The sequence below is a fragment of the Stenella coeruleoalba genome (assembly GCF_951394435.1).
Source record: "Stenella coeruleoalba genome assembly, chromosome: 19".
NCBI classification, from domain to species: Eukaryota; Metazoa; Chordata; class Mammalia; order Artiodactyla; family Delphinidae; genus Stenella; species Stenella coeruleoalba.
The window spans coordinates 33,419,055-33,445,058 of NC_137165.1; the positions used below are offsets into that span (position 1 = coordinate 33,419,055).

The window sequence follows — 26,004 nt, forward strand, 5'->3', positions numbered from 1 at the left end:
TTGAAGTCAAGAAAATAAAGCGTTAATAAAAGCAAATGTAAAAGTCCAAGAACGGAAGCTCAAGACCATGCAGAGAAATGCTGTATTGTTACAGAATCGATTTTTTAGCTACTGAGGATCAATCATCAGAAAATTTTAATCTCTCACAGATTTTATTATTTTATGAAAACTATTGGGCCAAATATTTCAGAAAGGTAACAGAAATAAAGCAGCCAAAAGAAAGAATTTTAAACTTAAAAAGGACTGTTTACTGGGTGTCTGAGGGTTTTGCATCACCAGGAGATGCAGAGTGCCTGGAGGGATATTTCATTATAAAACACTTGCTCAATTCCTATATATAGCATAAGAAAACAAGTCTGAGTTATTGTCTGAAATGTTCCAGGTCTTCACAGGCACTGGATCTATCACGGTATCTAGACATGAGCGCAGAAGGCTCGGAGGAGATGGGAAGCAGTCCGGCTACCTTATATGGATCTGCTGATAGTTGTGTCCTCAGAGAAAGCATTGAAATCCTGAGAATACTATAACCCTCTCCATCTACGTTAAAAAAGAACATCTACACTCCTAAATTTATTCTGCCTCTGACATGCTACCAGATGGGAGTTTATCCCGGGTCAAGAAAAGAGGGACCATGGCAAAAAGCAAAGAGAAGGAAGGAATCAGAACACTGTCCTCCTCTGGAATGAACAGAAACGTAGAAGTTATTTTCAGCAAATTTTATAAAATTGGTACTTTACTTGCCTAAAGTATAACTGGCGTGAAGTCTGGGAAATTTAGTATAATATTTAGCATTCAGAAACAAATTCTTCGAGCATCTGCTTGGGGCTACAAATTGAGCATTTGGTCTCCCATCTTCACACACCACGGGAATCAGCCCACCTAATCTGTAGGTATCCTATATTTCTGTCGCTTGTATACTCAGAATGCATTTTTGCAAACATCATGCCCTAACCAAAGGAAACCTTTACCCAAAGTCTTTCCCTATTTTTCTTTAAAAAACAAAACCAGAAAAATCTACCTTGATTCTTGTATTTGTGGGAAGTAAGAGTTTCATTATTTTTTTCCCCAGGGACCCTGCCCTGCCTTAGTAGGAAAGTATATAAATCGATATTAAAGTATGGTATTTTGAGAATGTTTCAAAGTAAGGTCAAACTGGTGTTAAAAACCTTACTAGTGAAGGCTAAAATAACAGTCTGGCTGAACAGTCTTAAGTGCAGCTGACTCCAATTACTAAGTACATCCTAGCGATTTTTTTTTTACTAACAAGAACAATGCAAGCAAGTCTTTGAGTTCAAAAATAATGTCAAAGAGAAGTTACTCATAAGAGAAATTAGATGAATTATCCCAACACTGCAGCCATATAGGCAGCTGACAGTTAGCTTCAGCACTGGAAAAGTTGAGTCCTTTCTTTAACAAATATTCAGAAAAAAGAGAGGAAGGAGATTCTAAGAGGGAATAAACGCGAGGAAAAAATGCTTCTCTTGACTAAAACATCCAAGAGACTTTTGGATAAGAAAACATATACATAATCTAACCACTACAAAATCATGAAAACAGGGCTTTCAAATTAAATTTCTAAAACATTTTATTATGAAGGATTTTGAACATACACCAAAATAGACAGAAAAATATAATAAAACCCAAGCATCCTTCACACCACCCAACAACCATCAAGCCATGGCCAATCCTGCCCCATCCACATCCACCTCTCTCCTCCTGTATTATTTTGAGGCAAATTCCAGATGTCATCAAATCAGACACAGTACATGAAAAAGCAGAGACCCTTCAAGTACACTATTCCACAGTGACGGCCTCTTTCGGCCTTCACGTCCACCCAAAAATCATTTTTTTCTGATGATAAACTTCTCCCCTTCCCCATAGGTCGTTGTTACTAGTACTAACTACCCAGGGCACTACCTGAATCTAGTTTGTTTTTTGTTTTTGCCATGTGGCATGCGGGATCTTAGTCCCCTGACCAGGGATTGAACCCCTGACCCCTTCAATGGAAGCATGGAGTCCTAACCACTGGACCGCCAGGGATTTCCCTACATGAATCTAGATAAACCTAGCATGTCTCAGATACACAGGACTTTTGTTTGACATGAGGGCTGATGACCTCCATATACCCTTCCATTCTTAAAAGTCTATGACTCCTCTATGCAAACAGATATTTTGGACCAGTGTTCCTCCATTACCAAAACTGGGGTCACATCGTCTGGCACCAAGGAAGACACTCTACAGTGGTCAAGGAAGTACAGCGGTGAAGACATCAGCTTCAGTCATACAGACCTGGTTGTAAATTTGGCTCTGCCAATTACTAACTTTGTATCCTTGGGCAAGTTCCCTGTCTCCTCATCTCTAAAACTGGAATAATAATTCCCTCATAGAATTGTTGAGAAGATTAAATGAAATAATACGTGTAGAGTGCTTAGCCAAGAATAATAAATGGTAGCTTACTTTTAAGAATTAAGTAAGAGAATCTTACATGTGATAAATACCAATAAAGAGAGGAGGTATGTATAAGGTGGAAAGGAGGAAGTGAAGGAAGAAATGGGGGTAAAAATATTCCATTTTTGTAAATCATAACCCTCAACAAACTTCTTTTAAGAACTTAAGTATTTCAGTATAATTGTTTAATGGGAACTTTCAATAAGCTCATAATCTAAAACAAAGGTGCTTCAACCTGTTTATAACTGTCGATCCTTAAAAAATCGAATGTCACATACACAAATGTAAGGAGCCTTGGTTGAAGAATGTAATATTAGGGCTTCCCTGGTGGCGCAGTGGTTGAGAGTCCGCCTGCTGATGCAGGGGACATGGGTTCGTGCCCCGGTCCGGGAAGATCCCACATGCCGCGGAGCGGCTGGGCCCGTGAGCCATGGCCACTGAGCCTGCGCGTCCGGAGCCTGTGCTCCGCAACGGGAGAGGCCACAACAGTGAGAGGCCCGCGTACCGCAAAAAAAAAAAAAAAAAAAAAAAAAGAATGTAATATTAATATATTACATTATATTACATATAATTATATAATTAATTATATTAGTATTAATATATCGGGGTAAGGACTCAGGATAGAGGATGAATGCTTGCTGCCTGATCTAAATGAACCAGCCCAGTGCATCTGTACAGGTGAGCCACAGCAAAGCCAAGAAGTGACAGTACTGATAATGGAAAGTAGCAGTGGCGGCAATGGTCTCTCACTTGGCTTCAGCCTGCACCGTTTCAGTATTATACTTTTGAAAAAAATCACTCAGATGAACAAAGGGCATGGGGAGGCATGCTTTTCGTTCACTTAACATTTGCCAGGACACTTGCAGATTGGGACAAAATGTATCTTAAATCATGCACTACCAAATAACTACATTACAATCTGTAATGTGCCCAATGTCATACAGTCATTTAATAAGGAAAAGAACGGACATCCACATTTTATGTAAGAACAGTCTACCTACTTATTAATTAAAAAATCACAAACTAGAAGCTTTTTGCTGACTTTATAATGAGTATTCTTTTCTTTCTCTCTCTCTCTCTCTATTTTGCATTCCAAAGTTGTACAAAAGTTATCCTAAGATGGCCAAATGCCAGAGCACTGTTTCTTGGGGTCGAGGGGCGGGGATGGAGAGGAAAGATTAGCAACCTTTTTTTCCGAATTTTATTTATTTTTATACAGCAGGTTCTTATTATTTATCTATTTTTAAAATTTTTATTTATTTACTTTTGGCTGTGTGGGGTCTTTGTTGCTGGGTGCGGGCTTTCTCTAGTTGTGGCGAGCGGGGGCTACTCTTCGTTGTGGTGCTCGGGCTTCTCACTGCAGTGGCTTCTCCTGTTGCGGAGCACAGGCTCTATGCGTGCGGGCTTCAGTAGTTGTGGCACGTGGGCTCAGTAGTTGTGTCTCGCGGGCTCTAGAGCGCAGGCTCAGTAGTTGTGGTGCACGGGCTTAGTTGCTCTGAGGCATGCGGGATCTTCCCGGACCAGGGCTCGAACCCATGTCCCCTGCATTGGCAGGTGGATTCTTAACCACTGTGCCACCAGGGAAGTCCTAGTTACCTATTTTATACATATTAGTGTATATATGTCAATCCCTATCTCCCAATTCATCCCACCACCACCACTACCACCCCCCACTGCCCCACTTTCCCTCCTTGGTGTCCATACATTTGTTCTCTACATCTGTGTCTCTATTTCTGCCTTGCAGACCAGTTCATCTGCACCATTTTTCTAGATTCCACATATATGCGTTATGTGGCTTTACAAATCAAGCCTCTCTTGGTGTGATTACCAGGTAAATGGCTGACTGTGATAACCACTTAACAAGGTTACTTTTCTTTAGCCTTTACCACACCTATTCAATCCTGCTGCTAGGACAGTCTTCCTAAACAGATCACTCATCACCTCAAACACTTTTCATTCCTTGTCCTCTATTCCAACTCTTCTACCAGCACTTTCCTTTCACTGTCTGGTCATAACCTCCCTAGACAGCTGAAGCTCCCAAAATTCCCCGCACATATCCCCTCCTATATATTCAAAGCAGACTCCAGGTTGTCCTCAAATTATTATGTGTCTGACTTGGTGCCTTTGCTTCTTGCCAATAGGAGTCCATTTCTTGAATCTTTACCTATCAAAATTCTACCTATTTCTCAAAATTTAGCTCAAATGGCTTTTTTTTTTTTTTCACACAACTGTCTCTCATCGCCCCAGTTAGAACTCATCTTTCCCTTATTTGTACTCTGAGAGGACTTGATTGGTCTTGTACTATGGTCACTAGAGTTTGATTTTTATCCCCTGAATTCCAAGGTTCTAAGGGTCAGGGAGCATACCCTTTTCATTTTTTGTACCCCTTAGAGCATGGAGCACAGTGACTTTTAATCACACTGAACTGTGCTGCATATTTGATATCTAGGAAACCATCAGTAATAACATTTACATCTTTTCTGATAAGCAGTCCACACAAGGAATTCTTTGAGGGAAATTTCTTAACTGGCTCACCAACTCCTGGACTTTATGGTTTCTGCTACAAAGCCCCCACTGAGCCCATCTGATATACGCACAGTACACAGAAAGAGCAGCCAATTCTCTCCTGACAGAGTGAGTAAGAAACTGAAGAAGGAAGACACATGTGTAGGAGGAAATACCAAAACCACAAATATGGAAACAGTGTTTGTGAACCTCTTTCAGCCAGATCACAGACATCTTTAATTTCATCACACTTCCTTAAAAGGAGCAAGTCGGGAAATGGGGAAGGGAAAAAAATATCTTTATGCTTTTTTTTTCTTTTAAAGTCTTCCAAATTTTTAGATTAGGTCATCTGTAACTCTAAGGAGAATAATGTATAATCTTTGAGAATGCACCTTACGTTTCTTGGCCTTTTGGCTAAGATCAAGTGAAGAATGCACCTGGACTTCAGAATTTCAACCACTAGCAATTAATACAAGGTACATGCTAGGGCAAAATAAACATAAATAAAAAATTAACAGGAACTCTTGTTGGTTATCCATTTTAAATGCAGCACGAAATGCACATACTATTACTTTTAAAATATAACCACGGGACTTCCCTGGTGGCTCCGTGGTTAAGAATCCACCTGCCAATGCAGGGGACATGGGTTTGAGTCTGGGAAGATCCCACATGCTGCGGAGCAATTAAGCCCGTGTGCCACAACTACTGAGCCTGTGTGCCACAACTACCGAGCCTGTGTGCCACAACTACTGAGCCTGCACACCACAACTACTGAAGCCCTCATGCCTAGAGCCTGTGCTCCACAACACGAGAAGCCACCGCAACGAGAAGCCCGTGCACTGCAACGAAGAGTAGCCCCCACTCGCCGCAACGAGAGAGAGCCCACGCACAGCAACGAAGACCCAACGCAGCCAAAAATAAATAAATAAATGAAATAAAACTACCCTCGGGGGAAATCTAAGAGTTAGTACTACAAACACACATATGCCAAAGCACACGTGCAGGCCCCAGTCCTTCCAACACCACGGACCCCTTTCTGTCCCCACCTCCCAGTTATATTTCTAAAATGGCACTTGGGATTGACATATACACAGTGCTATATTTAAAATAGACAACTATGGGACTTCCCTGGCAGTCCAGTGGTTAAGACTTCATCTTCCAATGCAGGGGGTGCAGGTTTGATCCCTGGTTGGGGAGCTAAGATCCCACATGCTTCGTGGCCAAAAACCCAAAACAAAACAGAAGCAATATTGTAACAAATAAAGACTTAAAAAATGGTCCACATCAAAAAAGAAATAGTAATACAAATAAAAAAAATAACATAGATAACCATCAGGACTTACTGTATAGCACAGGGCACTCTGCTCAATATTAACAATAGTAACAATCTATTACTAGGGAAAAGAATTTGAAAAAGAATAGATACAAGTATACGTATAACTGAATCACTTTGCTGTACACCTGAAACTAACACAACATTGCTAATCAGCTATACTCCAATATAAAATAAAAAGTCAAAAAGAAAACAGTAACTCTTGAAAATCCAAAAATAAAACTCATCTCTGTCTCCTTATAATTGAGTTGCTTTTTTCCTAGATCTAATAGACGTAATGAACACACAAGCAAAGGCAAAAAATGAGTTTAAATATAACTTGTCAAAGATAATAGCTAATTTAGGGTGGCATTTGAAATAAAGTGTTTCTCTCCTTTTTATGAATGTGTTGCTGATGAAAATTTTACAACTTAATATTTTTATACTCATCATAATTAAAATATTATGAATACGAAAAGTATTCCAAAACACTACATCTTCTTTTCTTTTTTTAAAAAATTTTTACTGCATTGGGTCTGTTGCTGTGCGTGGGCTTTCTCTAGTTGTGGTGAGCAGGGGCTACTCTTTGTTGTGGTGCACAGGCTTCTCATTGTGGTGGCTTCTCCCGTTGCAGAGCACGGGCTCTAGGTGTGCGGGCTTCAGTAGTTGTGGCACGTGGGCTCAGTAGTTTTGGCACACGGGCTTAGTTGCTCCGTGGCATGTGGGATCTTCCTAGATCAGGGCTCGAACCTGTGTCCCCTGCATTGGCAGGTGGATTCTTAACCACTGTGCCACCAGGGAAGTCCCCCAAAACACTACATCTTCTGAAAGCAATATCCCCAAAGAAGAAAAATTTTGTTAGTTTTCTGCTGAATTCCTAAATATAGCTGTCATTTGGACCAAGAGCCAAAAATCAAATGTTATGGTAAGAATTCCTAGCATTTCAACAAAGTAAGACTCTTACTCCAACAACAATTCTTAAACACCTAAAACAATCAAATACACTACATTCTCCATTTTATTTCTCAATGTCTCAACATTGCCCCTGGATGGATAATTTATTTTATCACTATAATAATCAAGTCAACAGAAAAATGCAAAATTGCTTACTAGAAAATGTTTATAATTGTTGAAGTATATCCCCTACAGAGTAAGTTTGTCCTTCTACAAGTCACATAGCTGTAGTATAACAATAACTTATTCAACTGTGCTGTGAAAGTAGATATTCCTACACTCTCCATATGTATTCAACACTGGTCATTTATTCAATCTAAGACTGGGCTCCCTTTACTCAATCTGAAACTGGGGCCTCTGACCCCTAAGATATTTTCTGGGGTTAAGCTTAGATTTGTGGTTTTATCAAAGTGAAGACTTCTAAAGCTATGCTGTCCAATCTGATTGTCAGTAGACGCAAATGGCTATTTAAATTTCAATGAATCATAATTAAATTTGAAATATAGTTCCTTAGTTACATTCATCACCCCTCCAGTGCTCAAAGGCTACACGTGGCTCTCATATTGGACAGCAAAGATCTAGCACTTTTCCATCATCACTGAAAGTTCTGTTGCACAGTGCCATTCTAAGGATGACCGGTCTTATAGGTCATATTTGCTTTAGTGCCATGGCTTCAAGACAAAGTGAAAGATAGAACTGATAATGCCACCTATCAAGTTTGTTCTTTTATTTCTAGGCTGAGAATCAAATCGTTATGATGTTTCAGACTAGAGTCCCCACCACCTCAGGATCTAAAAACATGAAAAAAAAAAGTGGTCCCTTGGCAGACTCAAAGAAAACAAACCAACCAAAACAACTACAACTACAACAAAAAAAAAAACTCCACCATGGTCCATAGAGCATATGGGCTGTTCTACCAATGAGAAACTCAGTGCTAAGCATTTTGGACAAAAATAGTGTTCCCCTTATTTAAAAAATCCTCACATCTGCTATATACACATATTGTCCTTAGTAGGTATGTGCATTTTCGCCTAACCAAGAAGATAGGCTTCCTCTGGCTAATAACTGGCTTGCAGAAGCAACATGGTCAAATGATACAAACAAAGGTTTTGAAACCAGATAGGAGCTAAGTCCTGTATCCCTTCATACATGCTCACTAGTTACATGACTTTTGAGCAAGTTACTGAATCTCTCTACATCTGAATTTGCCAAAAAAGAAAGAAGCAAAACTCAGGTCAACTTCCCAGGCTTGTTCAGTATTAAGAAGATAATGTATGTTTGGCATCAACTAGCACAGTATGTGACACAAGGAGTTGCACCAGCAACTATTCTACAAGACAAAAAAAACACAAAACACTCATTCACAGTACACAATAACAGTGCCACTGGTAACAGCTATTAGTAAACCAAATCTTTTTATTTAAAAACAGCTTTATTGAGCTATATCTGACTCATCAAACAAATCACCCTTTTGAAGTGGAAAACTTCCCTAACATGGGAAAGGAAATAGTCACCCAAGTCCAGGAAGCACAGAGAGTCCCATACAGGATAAACCCTAGGAAAAACACACCAAGACACATGTTAATCAAACTAACAAAAATTAAATTCAAAGAAAAATTATTAAAAGCAGCAAGGGAAAAACAAAAAATAACATACAAGGAATCCCCATAAGGTTATCAGCTGATTTTTCAGTGGAAACACTGCAGCCCAGAAGGGAGTGGCAGGATGTACTTAAAATGATGAAAGAGAAAAACCTACAACCAAGATTACTCTACCCAGCAAGGATCATATTCAAATTCGAGGGAGATGTCAAAAGCTTTTCAGACAAACAAAAGCTACGAGAATTCAGAACCACCAAACCAGCTTTACAACACATGCTAAAGAAACTTCTCTAAGCAGAAAACACAACAGAAGAAAAAGACACACACAAAAAAACCCCAAAACAATTAAGAAAATGGTCATAGGGACATAGATATCAATAACAACTTTGAATGTAAATGGATTAAATGCCCCAACCAAAAGACACAGACTCGCTGAATGGACACAAAAACAAGACAGCATATATATATATGCTGTCTACAAGAGACCCACTTCAGAACTAGGGACATGTACAGACTGAAAGTGAAGGGATGAAAAAAGATATTCCATGCAAATGGAAATCAAATGAAAGCTGAAGCAGCAATACTTGTATCAGGTAAAACAGACTTTAAAATAAAGACTGTTACAAGAGATAAGGAGGGACACTACATAATGACCAAAGGATCAATCCAAGAAGAAGATATAACAATTATAAATGTTTATGCACCCACCACAGGAGCACCTTAACACATAAGGCAAATGCTAACAACCATGAAAGGAGAAATCGACAGTAACCCAATAATATTAGGGGACTTTAACACACCACTTACACCAACGGACAGATCATCCAAACAGAAAATAAATAAGGAAACACAAGCTTTAAATGACACAATAGACCAGATAGATCTAATTGGTATTTATAGAACATTCCACCCAAAAGTGGCAGAATACACTTTCCTCTCAAGTGCACATGGAACATTCTCCTGGATAGATCACATCTTGGGTCACAAATCAAGCCTCAGAAAATTTAAGAAAACTGAAATCGTGTCAAGCATCCTTTCTGACCACAACGCTATGAGATTGGAAATCAATTACAGGAAAAAATCTGTAAAAAAAAAACAAACACACACATGGAGGCTAAACAGTACGCTACTAAATAACCAAGAGATCACTGAAGAACTCAAAGAAGAAATAAAAAAATACATAGAAACAAATGACAACAAAAACATGATGACCCAAAACCTATGGGATGCAGCAAAAGCAGTTCTAAGAGGGAAGTTTATAGCAATTCAATCGCATCTCAAGAAACAAGAAAAATCTCAAGTAAACAATCTGACCCTACACTTAAAACAACTAGAGAAAGAAGAACAAAGAAAACCCAAAGTCAGTGGAAGGAAAGAAATCATAAAGATCAGAGCAGAAATAAATGAAATAGAAACAAAGAAAATAATAGCAAAGGTCAATAAAACTAAAAGCTGGCTCTTTGAGAAGATAAACAAAATTGATAAACACTTAGCCAGACTCCTCAAGAAAAGAGGGAGAGGATGCAAGTCAATAATGTTAGAAATGAAAAAGGAGAAATCACAACCAACACTGCAGAAATACAAAGGATTATAAGAGACTACTACAAACAACTATATGCCAATAAAATGGACAACCACGAAGAAATGGACAAATTCTTGGAAAGGTACAATTTTCCAAGACTGAACCAGGAAGAATTAGAAAATATAAACACACCTATCACAAGTAATGAAATTGAAACCATAAGTAAAAATCTTCCAACAAACAAAAGTCCAGGACCGGATGGCTTCACAGGCGAGTTCTATCAAACATTTAGAGATGAGCTAACACGGATCCTTCTCAAACTCTTCCAAACAATGGCAGAGGGAGAAACACTCCCAAATTCATTCTACAAAGCCACCATCACCCTGATAACAAAACCAGAAAAAGATATCACAAAAAAGAAAATTATAAACCAGTATCACTGATGAACATAGATGCAAAAATCCTGAACAAAAAACAAGCAAACAGAATCCAACAGCACATTAAAAGAATCATACACCACGATCAAGTGGGATTTATCCCAGGGATGCAAGGATTCTTCAATATATGCAAATCAATCAATATGATACACCACATTAACAAATTAAGAAATAAAAACCATATGATCATCTCAGTAGATGCAGAAAAAGCTTTTGACAAAATTCAACACCATTTATGATAAAAACTCTCCACAAAATGGGCATAGAGGGAACCTACCTCAACATAATAAAGGCCATATATGACAAACCCACAGCAAGCATCATACTCAATGGTGAAAAACTGAAAGCATTTCTACTAGGATCAGGAACAAGACAAGGATGTCCATTCTTGCCACTCTTATTCACCATAGTTTTGGAAGTCCTAGCCACGGCAATCAGAGAAGAAAAAGAAATAAAAGGAATACAAATTGGAAAAGAAGAAGTAAAACTGTCACTATTTGCCAATGACATGATATTATACATAGAAAATCCTAAATATGCCACCAGATAACTACTAGAACTAATCAGTGAATTTGGTAAGGTTGCAGGATACAACATTAATGCACACAAATCTCTGGCATTCCCATACACCAACAATGAAAAATCAGAAAGAGAAATTAAGGAAACACTCCCATTTACCCCTGCAACAAAAAGAATAAAATACCTAGGAATAAACCTGCCTAAGGAGGCAAAAGATTTGTACTCAGAAAACTGTAAAACACTGATGATAGAAATTAAAGCTGACATAAACAGATGGAGAAATATACCATGTTCTTGGATTGGAAGAATCAATATTGTGAAAATGACTATACTGCCCAAAGCAATCTACAGATTCAATGCAATCCCTATCAAACTACCAATGGCATTCTTCACAGAATTAGAAGAAAAAATCTTACTATTTGTATGGAAACACAAAAGACCCCGAATAGCCAAAGCAATCTTGAGAAAGAAAAATGGAGTTGGAGGAATCAGGCTCCCCAACTTCAAACTATACCACAAAGCTACAGTAATCAAGACAGTATGGTACAGGCACAAAAACATAAATATAGACCAATGGTACAGGATAGAATGCCCAGAGATAAACCCACGCACATATGGGCACCTAATTTATGACAAAGGAGGCAAGAACATACAATGGAGAAAAGACAGCCTCTTCAGTAAGTGGTGTGGGGAAAACTGGACAGCTACATGTAAAAGAATGAAATTAGAACACTACTTAACACCATACACAAAAATAAACTCCAAATGGATTAAAGACTTAAATGTAAGACCAGACACTATAAAACTTTTAGAGGAAAACATAGGAAAATCACTCTTTGACATAAACCACAGCAAGATCTTTTTTGACCCACTTCCTAGAGTAACAGAAATAAAAACAAAAATAGACAAATGGGACTTAATTAAACTTAAAAGCTTTTGCACAGCAAAGGAAACCATAAACAGGACAAAAAGACAACTCTCAGAATTGCAGAAAGTATTTGCAAGTGAAACAATAGACAAAGGATTAATCTACAGAATATACAAACAGTTCATGGGGCTCAATATCAAAAAAACAAACAATCCAGCTAAAAAATGGGCGGAAGATCTAAATAGACATTTCACCAGGGAAGACATACAGATGGCCAAGAGGCACATGAAAAGATGCTCATCATCACTAATTATTAGAGAAATGCAAATCAAAACTACAATGAGGGGCTTCCCTGGTGGCGCCGTGTTTGAGAGTCCGCCGGCCGATGCAGGGGACACGGGTTCGTGCCCTGGTCTGGGAAGATCCCACATGCCGCGGAGCGGCTGGGCCCGTGAGCCATGGCTGCTGAGCCTGCACGTCCAGTGCCTGTTCTCTGCAACGGGAGAGGTCACAACAGTGAGAGGCCTGTGTACCCAAAAAAAAAAAAAAAAACTACAATGAGGTGTCACTTCACGCTGGTCAGAATAGCCATTATCAAAAAACCTAGAAACAAAAAATGCTGGAAAGGGTGTGGTGAAAAGGCAACCCTCCTACACTGTTGTTGGGAATGTAAGTTGATACAACCAGTATTGAAAACAGTATGGAGGTTCCTTAAAAAACTAAAAATAGAACTACCATATGGGGAGCTCCCTGGTGGCGCAGTGGTTAAGAATCCACCTGCCAATGCAGGGGACACGGGTTTGAGCCCTGGTCCGGGAAAATCTCACATGCCGCAGAGCAACTAAGACCATGTGCCACAACTACTGAGCCTGTGCTCTAGAGCCCGTGAGCCACAACTACTGAGCCTGAATGCCACAAATACTGAAGCCCATGTGCCACAACTACTGAAGCCCGCACGCCTAGAGCCCGTGCTCCATAACAAAGAGCAGCCTCCGCTGACCACAACCAGAGGAAGCTGGTGCGTGGCAACGAAGACCGAACACAGCCAAAAATTAATTAAAAATTATATTAAAAAAAAAAAGAACTATCATATGACCCAGTAATCCCACTACTGGGCATATACCCTGAGAAAACCATAATTCAAAAAGAGACATGCACCGCAATGTTCACTGCAGCACTATTTACCATAGCCAGGACATGGAACCAACCTAAATGTCCATCAACAGATGAATGGATAAAGAAAATGTGGCACATATATACAATGGAATATTACTCAGCCATAAAAAACAAAATTGAGTTATTTGTAGTGAGGTCGATGGACCTAGAGTCTGTCATATGGAGTGAACTAGGTCAGAAAGAGAAAAACAAATACCGTATGCTAATGTGTTCATATGGAATCTAAAAATATATCCGTATATATATGTAGGTTATATTCTGTTGGACAATATATCCTTATAGCTTATTTTTTTTGAATTTTAGAATTTTATTTATTTTTTTATACAGCAGGTTCTTATTAGTTATCCATTTTATACCTATTAGTGTATATATGTCAATATAGCCAATATTTTATAAAAAGTATAAATGGAGCATAACCTTTAAAAATTGTGAATCACTATATTGTATACCTGTAACTTATATAATATTGCACAGCAACTATACTAATAAAAATTTTTATTCCAGAAAAAGAAATGGTACTGATGAACCTAGTTGCAGGGCAGTAATAAAGAGGTAGATGTGGAGAATGGACTTGATGACATGGGGTGGGAGGGCGAAGCTGGGGCGAAGTGAGAGTAGCATCGACATATATACACTACCAAATGTAAAATAGTTGGCTGGTGGGAAGCAGCCGCATAGCACAGGGAGATCGGCTCGGTGCTTTGCGATGACCTAGAGGGGCGGGATAGGGAGGTTGGGAGGCAGACTCAAGAGGGAGGGGATATGGGGACATGTGTATGCATATGGGCAATTCGTTTTGTTGTGCAACAGAAAGTAACACGGTATTGTGGAGCAATTATACTCCAATAAAGATCTATTTAAAAAAAAAACAGCTTTATTGAGCAACATCTGACACATCATACAAATCATCCTTTTGAAGTGTACAATTAATTCAATGTGAATCAAGCCTTTTTTAAAAATTGAAAACTTTTGGCTGTGTTGGGTCTTCGTTGCTGCGCGTGGGCTTTCTCTAGTTGAGGTGAGCGGGGACTCCTGTTCGTTGCAGTGCGCGGGCTTCTTATTGTGGTGGCTTCTCTTGTTGTGGAGCACAGGCTCTAGGCATGCGGGCTTCAGTAGTTGTGGCATGCAGGCTCAGTAGTTGTGCTTCGTGGGCTCTAGAGTGCAGGCTCAGTAGTTGTGGCGCATGGGCTTATTTGCTCCGCGGCACATGGGATCTTCCCGGACCACGGCTTGAACCCGTGTCCCCTGCATTGGCAGGCGGTTTCTTAACCACTGACCCACACAGAGAAGCCCCTGAATCAAGTCTTTTAACACATAATTCAACATTACCCAGTACCCAGTATGGGCTACTGACTCTGTAAGGTTCTAGAGCAGTGGCTCTCAAATGGGGACAATTTTGCCCACCAGGACACATTTGGCAACGTTTGGAGACATTTTTGATTTTCATGATGGGTGGAAGCTATTAGTATTTAGTGGATAGAGGCCGGGGATACTGCTAAACATCCTACAATGCACAGGACAGCCCCACAACAAAGAATTATCCAGTCCAAAATGCCAGTAGTGCTTAGGTTAAGAAACTTGTTCTTGGCATACAAAGATGAACAAGAGACAATATCTGTCTGCCCAAAGCTTACTGTCTGGTGAAAGAGTGCAAGGTGGAGACAGCACAGGATGCTAGGGTTGCAGAGAGAAGAGGACGCTTAAGCCAAAAAATATTGGAAGACAAACAGGAATTTGCCAGGGGTACTCAGGATGGAAAGGAGTGATTTCATGCAGAGGGACTAACGTGGAAAAATACTGATATGCAGAAAGCATGTTGGAGTCTAAGAAGTTCCAGGAGTTCAGAATAGTTACAGCTCAGGAGAGAACAAGAAAATAGAAGATTACACAGGAGCCCGATCATCATGGTTTTGTATGTCATGCTAGGAAAGAACTTGGACTTGATCTTATAATCAGTGGTCAACAAACATTTTCTGTAATGAACCAGATAGGAATATCTTTAGGCCATATGGTCTCTGTTACAACTACTCAACTCTGGGATCATAGTGAGGAGAAAGCAGCCATCGACAATCCGTAAGTGCATAATGAATGTGGCTATGTTCCATTAAAACTTTACTTATGGGCACTAAAATTTGAATTGCATGTAATTTTCAGGGTTAATAAAATACTCTTGTCCTTTTGATTTTTTTCTTCCGTATAAAACTGTGAAAACCTTTCTGTACCTGTGGGCTGTAGCTGTACATAAGCAGATGGTGACAGTAGTTTGCCAAGCCCTGCTATAGTGAATACACAGGACTTCAAGGTGACAAGTCAGCTGATCAGATAAAAAATGAAGCGGGGCATTTTTCTTGAGATCTCTGGAGGGACGGACCATCTTCTAGCCATTCCTGCTAAAGAACAAATGGACTTGGGCCTAAATTTTGTCAATACCTTGCCTGTAATACTTACAATGAGGTGGTATGCTAACTAAAGGAAAGGAAAGCTCATTTTAGGCTACTCTGGTGAAATGACATTTACCTAATGCAGATATAAATTTCTTCATAATTAGTGGGCACTTGACACTAATGTAATCTGATTACTGCAGCAAAGTCATCTTTAAACTAAATCCCCAGTACTGACAGAGTATGTCCTTGAATTAAGCAAATGAGGGCTAAGTGACAAAAAGTACCAGCTATTAAGAAACAACTCCATATTTATAATCATCTGTTATACTGAAGAGAAGACCAAATACCTCATAGTATCAATATGAGAAGTATGACACAGACCGCTTGACACATAGGTAAGGTGTCCTCACTATCTTAGCCCTGATATTATCCCAATTCAAATTCTAGAAACTTCAAGCTACTGGAAACCTCTTACTTTTAATTTGGAACTATTTTCAAGAGAGAGGTCTGATAACATGGATTCAAATTGTGAAGACAGTATGTCACTTTTACTCAATTTAAAAATGTTTTATTAAAAAATAAACTGTGTAAGAGAAAAGTACAAGAATACTGATCTAGAGAAACATTTCTTTAAAAAACTTGTTTCTTCCTGATTCCAATTTTGTATGATTTGTAATAGCCACAATGGTGTACTATTATAACTAAAGCCATTTCAAATCTAAACAACTGTCTTTTACATCTTTGATGTGGCTGACTCTTTATGAATAATTATGATCTTTCTTAGGGACAATAAACATACGTCAAAAGGATTGTTTTGAGGATTAATTGATCTGTTTGTAATTTAATTACATAGTGTCTGGTATAGAGTATATGCTCCATCGAGGTTAGGTATCATTAAACACGAAATGTATTACAATCACTACTTCAACTTCTCTCTAAATGTGTCACCACGACAGAGTTCTCACGACTTTAAAATACTTTTCAAAGAATTCAAGAATCGAAAGAACCTAGAAATTGCACGGTCCAGCTCTCATATTATATAAATGGATTGACTGACCGAAGTCACACAGGGAGATGATGTATCTTGGTATAAAGAGCAAGGGCTCTGTAGTTGAACATGCCTGATTTTGAGTCCTGGCTCCACCAGCTGAGTTAACTCAGCCAAAACCTCAATTTTCTAATTTATAAAAATGTGGATTAAATGAGATGATGCTCACAAAGTACTGAAGACAGTGACTAACATATTTTTTTAAATCAATAAATGTTCACTATTATTTTGATCTTAATTTTCCTACCATGAAATTATATTTCCTCTGTCCATCTTTTGAAGAAATGTGTGTAAATTGCTCCTGTATTTGTTCTGAACTTGACTCCTAGCTAACTATACTGACAGGCCACACCAGACTAAGGCAAATTATTTAAAATATTTATTTTCCAAATCCAGCAAACGCTACCTCTCCCTTTCTTTGTACAATTCCTTCGTTAGTATATACCTCAACTTCAAATTATTTTAGTAAGTCTTCCAATGCTTCAATTTCTCCAACTCTGCTCCATGGGTCCTGGGAACACATATGTAAAAACTGTGCTAAATATATCTGTGGAATGCCTTGTTAAAGATTACACAATAAGGAACAAAAGATGGTGTTTCTGGAGATTCCAAGCAGTTGTGGGCCAATGAACATCACAGAAAGTATCCTTCCAATTCATTTGCTTAAAAGGCTAAGGAAATAATCTATTTCCTTTTCTCTGTTTTCTATCTGGTTTCTCTGATGTGTTCCCAGATACTCAAAGAAAGATTCAGATATCCATGAAATCTTAATATGCCTGTTTGAAGCCAGGAAAAATAAAGAATAGTACGCCAATATTGAAGACCAGAAAAAGTCCATCAGTACTTGAGGGGGAATTTTGTTCAGTCTTGGAAATTACTGAAAGAGTCTACTTCCATGGTAACTGGGGAAGAAAATGCCAAACGGTTTAAATTTACACGGCATTCCACGACCCTGAAGCATGCTCCTGAAGTGATCCTACAAACTTGGCAATTACTCTAACAGCCTAAGTCTTCATCTGTTGCCAGATGAGCTGCAGCAATTTTTGGCCTTGCCTTATAGCCCTTGCACTTGACATCATTTAGCCTAGACTCAGCCCTTGACCTTGCCTTTATAGTTGGGGAAGAGTTCAGAGGGACCAAACCTCGATAGAAACAACCTAAGTGTGAAAGGTTTTACCCCAAGGCTTCTCTCAATGAGTGCTCTTTAATATTTAACGTTGATCTTTAATCTCATATGTTCATCAGAATGGGATAAGTGCAAACTCTCCCTTCTATCTAAGAAACATTAAGCTCATAATTTGTTGTTCTTATTTGTTTCTTTGTTTTTGTTTTGCCTTAAGGCAGAAGTAGAAGGCCATAATGGTAACTTGAAAGGCTCCTCTCACACTAAGGATTGTATCTTTTTTTTTTTTTTTTTTTTTTTTTGCGGTATGCGGGCCTCTCACTGTTGTGGCCTCTCCCGTTGCGGAGCATAGGCTCCAGACGCGCAGGCTCAGCGGCCATGGCTCAGCGGCCCACATGCTCCGCGGCATGTGGGATCTTCCCAGACCAGGGCTCCAACCCGTGTCCCCTGCATTGGCAGGCGGACTCTCAACCACTGCGCCACCAGGGAAGCCCAGATTGTATCTTTTTATCAGCTTTGTTCATCTGATTGGATTCTATTTAAATTTTCCTTTAACCTTGGATGTTTGAGAGGTTCTTGAGCACACTGAGACTTTCTCCACAAAAAGGAAACCCCTTGATTGGATTAGAAACCACTACCTGCCTCTGGAAATCAAACCTTTCAGTAGGGTCAGATCAATCTGAACTTAAATTCTTTGATGTTTTCCTGTTAACCCAAGTAGATCTGCTCAGGAGCTTCTTATTAAGAAGGGCAGGGCTGGGGCTATATCTCCTACTTTTTGTCTTTCCTTCTCTCCATCTTGCCTTCTCAACATTGAACAAAGTATTGTGGGCGCCATGAAGTATTCTGGTGAACGAGAGCAGACTGTTACGCATGTACCTGGTTAAAGTGCTGCGTACTTTCTTTAATGTTGAGAAGGCAAGATGGAGACAAGGAAAGACAAAAAGTAGGAGATATAGCCCCAGCCCTGCCCTTCTTAATAACACTAGATTTGGAACTTTCGACCTAGTTGTGATTAAAATTACCAAGGGAGTAGGAATTTGTTCTTTCTACTGGCATTCTGTCTTGTAAAAAGAAGAAGAAGGGAAGGTGATTATAGGTACCTAACATCAAATTTAGTAAAAATCACTGAATAGAAAACCAGAAGTGTGATTTAATGACCTAAGAAATTAGGCAAAAGTGTCAAGTCTGAAGAATTTTAAAATGGTTATAGGTCAAAGCATTAAAAACTTCTCTGGGGATGGAGTGGCTATAAGGCGAACCCGGTTAGGAATCTGCCAGGGGTTAATTGCAACCCTGCATGAAAAGCAGTTAACAAGTGAGAATTAGAACACCCAGGAGGAAAAGAAAAATGTTTCCAGTGCCATAAGAAATAAACAACAAAGGAGAAATATTTCCTTTGGCTACCACTGCCTCCTTTTCAAAAGCTCAGAGGAGCTACGGGGAATGCCAAGGACTGGTTTTCTCTCAACTCCCTCTGAAACATTTGTCTTCATTACCACTCTTTTTAATCAGGGCTCCTTCATGAGTGTTTCTGCTCAGCCCCTAAGGGGCAGCTCTGGTCTGCGATAAATCAGAGTCCACACCGCAAGTCACTAATCAGCACTCCCAGGGAAAGAAAAACAGAGAAGTGCAGACCACTACACTGAAAAGGACTGGCGGCTCACAGGCCTCAAGGAAGAAAGGCCTTTATGTAGAAATAATAAATTAGTGGAGGTGGAATAGCACTCCAATGTCTAGGACTTATTTTAAAATCTCAAACGCAAATTGTTCACACTTAATCATAAGAGTTTAGAAGATAATTTCGTTTTAGCAATGTAAGGCAGATTATGAGTTTGCTTAATGAATCGAATTTGTACCCCCAGCTCAATGATTTTGATACCTAACTCAAAACTTAGTAAGACTCAGAGATGTCATTGAGAAATAAAACAAAAAATTCCAGGTGAGGACTCTAATGTCTATAATATGACTGTTACTTTGCTTAAATGGAACTAGGATCATAAAATTATGAACATATTGTATTTTTTCTCTGGAAAGGATCTTAGAAATAATCTAAGAAAAAGACTAAATGGAGTGGCTAGAAGTCAGCAGAGCTTGTTAGTAGCACAGTTTACTCTAGAAACTAGGATTCCAAACATCTTACACAACTATAGATCTCATGCATGAGTCAATACTGAAAAATCACCACTTAACAGAGAAAAGTGAAGAGTAGAATATGAATCAGGAAATGTGGGCTACAGTCCTATGTCCACCACTTACTCGCTTACTTTGGCTAAATCACTGAACACTCTGAGTCTCAATTTCTTCACCTGTAAGATGGGGTTTACATATTTCCTGCATATATTATAGGGCTGCTGCAATATATATACAAGGTATTATTAAATTATTATAAATGACTTTTCTGAGAGGTAGAATGGGCTGAAGAGCTAACGGGATTCAGGTGAAGTAGAGAAAATTCACTTTTCAGAGGAAGACAGATACAGATTGTAGCAAATACTACTAGAATCCTAGGATACAAGCTTAGGTATGAAATCACCCCTGAGACACAAAATCAGACCATAGTGTGGAATGCAAATTAGCAAGCCAAGAGTTGAGTCCATGGCTTCCAAAATAGATGCTAACTTTTCTAATGGCAAACCTAAGACCTACTTTATATCTATCTGCCTATGACAAAGTGAGGATGGCATGGACTCCAGAAAGAAATCATAGGAGACACTTAGCCAAATACATGATGCCGTGTGGCAGTAAAGGCAACACGCCTGCCTAGGAGCCAAGACGTACTGCTGTTCCAGCTTTGTTGGTATGTTATTGCTTGTTGTCTGTGAAAGCTGAAGCATGATAATGTCACCTCACCATGGCCTGACAGATATGGATATTGTCCTTACACAGAGCCCCCCTCTGAGGCAGAGTCATAGGTATGCAAAAATGCTAGTTTTCCTACACTCCAATATTATTAAAATATAACTAAGGAACTAGCATCCGTCAAAGTGATGAACACTTCCTGAATCTAACTGCATAAAACAGCCTCCTGTTTTTCCTAATGTAACCAGAACCTTTGTCTGTCATTAACTTTATGAAGAAAAACTCTCATAAGACCTCAGGAGAAACACTGTTTGATACTGATCTTAGGAGCCAGGATCTGACCTGCTTGGAGCCCAACTGAACTAAAAAGAAGGACAATTTGATTAGACTGCAGGTGTTTATAGAAGGGATATACAAGAAGCATGGCTAGAATTTTGAATCTTCATTCAAAATACTAGACTTCATATTGTAAAACGGGAGCAATGAAATGATGAAAGCAGTATTTGAGGAAGAAGTTTCTATCAGCATTATGTAGGATAAACTCGCGGAAGTGGCAGGTTCAGACAGACTGACATTTGGGGGACCAAGGTTGACACTGCTGCAGTGCTCCAGGCAAGAGGTAATTAAGAATCAGTTTTGTGGTCATTCTGATGAATGGGGGCAAGGGGTTTCCTTGGCTTGTACTGACTATTCTCTTGGATATAAGAGAATTAATCACACTGTAATAGGGAAGAACAAATCCAACTCCACATTAGATCTGTTTCTTTTACTTTAACCTCTGTATTCTATTGCTTTAAGAGTGTTGCCTATAGCCTGAAATATACAGAATAGCCCATTCTCAAGGCTCTGATCTTTAAGAGTATAACACTTTTTCATTCACATAGAGATAAAAAGTTGCAGAACAGAGAATAACATTTGTCTTGTTGGAGTTTTACAGGAACATTGAGACCTGACCTACCTAGACAGCTGCAAGAACAAAGGATTCCAACACCAAGAAGTGTGCAATAACCAACCATGCCCCTTCCCTCATCTTGCCTTTAAAAATACTTTGCTGAAACCCTTTAGGGAGTTCAGGGATGTTTAGGGCATAAGCCACCCATTCTCCCTGCATGGCCCTGAAATAAACCTTTTTCTGTTCCAAATGTTGACGTTGTTTCGGTATTGCTTTGTACAGACTAATTGCTCATAGTTAACTGGGAAGATATTTTATATTTGTTGGTTTTTAAGGAGCTCTGAAAGTTAGAACTAAGAGGAATACTTATGCAATTATTATTAAATACTATTAAGAATTTGAAAGAGCTTTAGATGAAAAAGTATTGACAGTAAATTTAGAGTTAGTCATATAAGCTCAGTAAAGTTGAATGTGGGTCTTTCAGCTGTCTACCAAATATGTGATTAGAACAGCTGGGCAGATGCCATTAGGGAATCATCCATATGCTCTCGGGGACCTGCCAACTGTCTGAGCCACAGAAGCAGAGTGTGGGTGATAACGCTGAGAATCCAAAATGGCCTTTACAAACAACAACACACCAAGAATCACTCACGGCCTAAAGAAAAGCACCAGCAGATTTGTCAAGTACAGATACGGATTTTATTTTGCTTTTAAATGTTGGAATTAAACCAGATACAATTTCATGATGTGCTATGAGAAATGAATAAGTCTACCTTATACACAAAAATGGCTTCCGTAGACCCTGAAGAACAGCTCAGCAGAAGAAATAAATCGAGGTGTAGTTCCTAAATATGGGCAGAGAAGAACATAGAGAAGTTCATGGGACAATGAAAGGTGTCCAACAAAGGCACTAAAACTGAGGATCTGCACCTCCCTGCACAGGACCTCGGGGTCTCCTCAACCTCACACATGAGAGCAAAGCTCCTCCTCTCTGTTTTCCTGAGTACTGTAAGGAAAGGAGGCTCAAAGTCTTGGAGGTTGAAAATCAAGTCTGGCTGCTATAAAGCAACCCCTCTCAGATATATTCTCATTCCTGACAAATACCCACCCACCGGCAGGCCTGGGAGACACATGGCGACCAGAGCAAGTTGTCAAAACTTATCATTATAAAACGTCCATCTTCCCAAAGTACAACCTTTGCTCAACGCAGTGTTTTCCTTGGAAGACAGCTCTTCTGAGAGCTATAAAAAGGTGGTTAGAATTGATGAGGTAAGCTCTTGTAGTCAAGCTAACCATCATGTTAAAAATGTAAAGGTGAATAATGATGGTGGAATGCTTAACCAAAACCAAAAACTAATAACAACAACAAAATTCATTAATTATGTCCCTCTACTTCAAAGAATTTCATAATTCTTAGCATTCCTCTTTTGAGAAAAGAAAACTGCGTGCAAATTTTATGGCCCTCCTACTTTAATTTCCTTTCTTACGCCATACCCTCAGATGGCTAGCCTGGTGCTACGTGGCCTAGGCTACATACAAAGTTCACAGCTCTTTGCCTGATCTCATGATCCTCTATCAAAAAACAGCACTTTCAAAAGTGTTTCCTGTCTAGTTCTGCCATTGCGTGAGTATTGCCTTGGCTGGATCCGCTGCCAAATTAAGTCCCTTTGGTAAAAAAAACTGCAGGGAACTCAATACAGCCCTGTCCCCCCTCTACCTTAGGTTTGACATCCAGAAGTGACTTAGGAAGTACTCTAATGGTTACCAAATTTTTGGAAACTGATTTAACTTTCCTGAGCTAAACATGTGTTTAGGAGAGACTACATCACTAATCATCACTTGACCCTGTGACAGACCAAAAGTTGCTGATTTTTTTTTCCCTTAAAAAAAAAGAAAGAAAGAAAAAAACAACTTTTATCAGCTAGCACAATGATGTAAATGCAAAATCATGTTGTGAGATGACTGCAAACATGCTGATTTCCAGATGTTGGACAAGATAGTGCAGAAACACCGAAAAGGACGGTTAACAGTTTCTGTCACAAACTCTGCTGGGTTACTTGCTTTCTGGGGACTTTACACAGCTGTCAAACCATTTAGGATAGAGAAGAACTGAAGGTTTCTTGTCAGTTGGCAAATTCTAATCCATCGACTCTGGGTAAAAAGAACTTTGTCTCTGAAAACACAGACAATTTTCCAAATCTATTATTACTGTGATCAGAAATAACTACAGTGTGTAATTTACTCAAATATATATTTATTGTTGCCATACGTTTTATTTAAATAAGCTTGTACACCAATCATAGAAGGTACAAATCTAGAGCAAAGCTCTGCACATTCCACTAAATATCCCCTCCATATATCAGCCATAGATAAAATCATGTCAAAACAGAATAGCTCAGGCTGTCCCTGCTGCATGGGCTTCTTTTTTATGGACTCATCCTTGACTCACACTATTCCTGGTGGGAGTCTTCCCCAAAAAATCCAGATTTAGTTGTCAGATTTACACTATCAAAAAATCTCTAAAATGAGTGGGTTCCTTAAAAGAAAAGCCAAACTCTGGGTAATTACATTCAAATTCCTTAATCACATTTTCTGAGCTCAATGGGAATTGTGGTGTTTCTTTCCTGAATATCTTCTCCAAAGCCACATAAATGCAATACAGATTCTTCCTCCGAAGGGATATGGAACATAAGGAGTCCCCCTTGGCAAAATGTTAGTTTCAAGTGTATGCTTCTTGTCTTTTTCATGCAGCTAGAAACAGTATATGTGTATGTATATATTCATGTAGGTGTGCATTTTTATCACCCTCCTCACATTTCACCCCCCCCCAAAAAGAAACAAGGGGGAAAAAAAGGATACAGAGTATCTCAGGAATATTTGCAAGCATATAGTTTACCAACAGTGTTAGACATTATTGCAAGTCAGTAATATTTGCTTCTTTCCCACCTCTGGGTTAGTAAGAGGATTGTACTTCCCCATCCCCTTAAAGCTCTAGTCCATTAGTCTCAAACACAACTTTCTGTGATAATGGAAATGTTCTGTATTTTGTGTTGTCCAGGATGGTAGATTTATAATGCAGCTAGTGCCACTGAGGAACAGAAGGACAAATTTTGTTTAATTTTCATTAGATAGAATTTAGATAAGCAAATGCAGCTAGTGGCTATTGCACTGGACAGCACAGTTCTAACCCATGAATTGTGAGCAGAAGTGACCAGTGTGAGACCTCCAGTGTCCCCCTCCCCTTGCCATGGTCACCTGCAATAATTTGATGATGACGCTTTAGTTAATTGAGGTCCAAGAGTGGAGACAGCATGGAGCAGAGACTCCTGCAACCTCTGATGGACAATAATTTAGCCAGAAAAGTCACAAAATATACAAGAAAAAGAGTAGAGCAAGTACTGATCTTTGTTAAAACCCTATGGGTCAAATATTACCCACGAAAAGGTCAAGAAGCTCCTACTTCGCATGTGCAGGTGGTGGTGGAATGAGGAGGAAATGTAGCTGCTCAAGCAAACTAAAACTATTCCTTAAGATGTAACATAATATAAAACCTGCGATATAAAGGTAGAGATGATCTTTTGTACCTTACTATATTTTCATAATATGATGCCTGGGATAAAGGGTGGCTGATTTACGACATCGTACTAACTGCTCAGAAAAACAACCCAAGAAGAAATCTTAACACGTTTTATGTTATTGTTGCCATGGAAGACATTTTTATATTCCAAGTAGTAAAAATATGTTTGTGAGTAATATTTTTCCCACAAAGAGAAAAATCCCCTAGTCATGGAAGAGTTAAAAGAGACCAAAATTAGACACAGTTCATGTTAAAGGTTAGAAGAATAATCAGTCATTTGAAAAACACTACATAAACATTTTTCCGGATGCAATTTTCAGTCCAAGGATACATTTCCCAGTAGAAATCAGCAGCTAAAAAGGAAATCATTTCGTCTCCATAAGTGCCAAATTGTATCCTGATTTTTCCTGGTCTGGCTCAACTTTCAAAACTAGTGGTTCAACTTCTGCAATCTTTCACCCAATGACTATGTAAACACATCTTTATAAGACAGACATAATCCTTGGGTGGGCCAATTTATGTTGGATTATGAAAATACTTAAAATACAAAATCATATAATGACTGTTGTCCTTTGGTTTTTCACGAAAAGGAAAGGAAAATCCAGTTAACATAGGCAGCGGTTACTGTGAAGATAATATGACACATATACGTTGCTTTCTCTTTTTCCAATATCTTTGAAAATAAATATTACTGACAAATCAGTAAAGGACTGCATCATATTTTGGGAAGGTGGTATGTAAATTAAGAAGCTGCAAACATACCTCTGATGTGCTCCATCACATGCCACACTGTACCACACAATTGGAATGAATTAAACTACTCACACGAGGCCAGG

At 39.0% G+C, this 26,004-nt stretch overlaps 1 protein-coding gene across 10 annotated transcripts in view; it reads right to left on the reverse strand.

Moving 5' to 3' along the window:
* BCAS3 (BCAS3 microtubule associated cell migration factor) overlaps nt 1-26,004 on the reverse strand; it is a 574,874-nt gene that overhangs the window by 210,330 nt on the left and 338,540 nt on the right. The window lies entirely within an intron of this gene.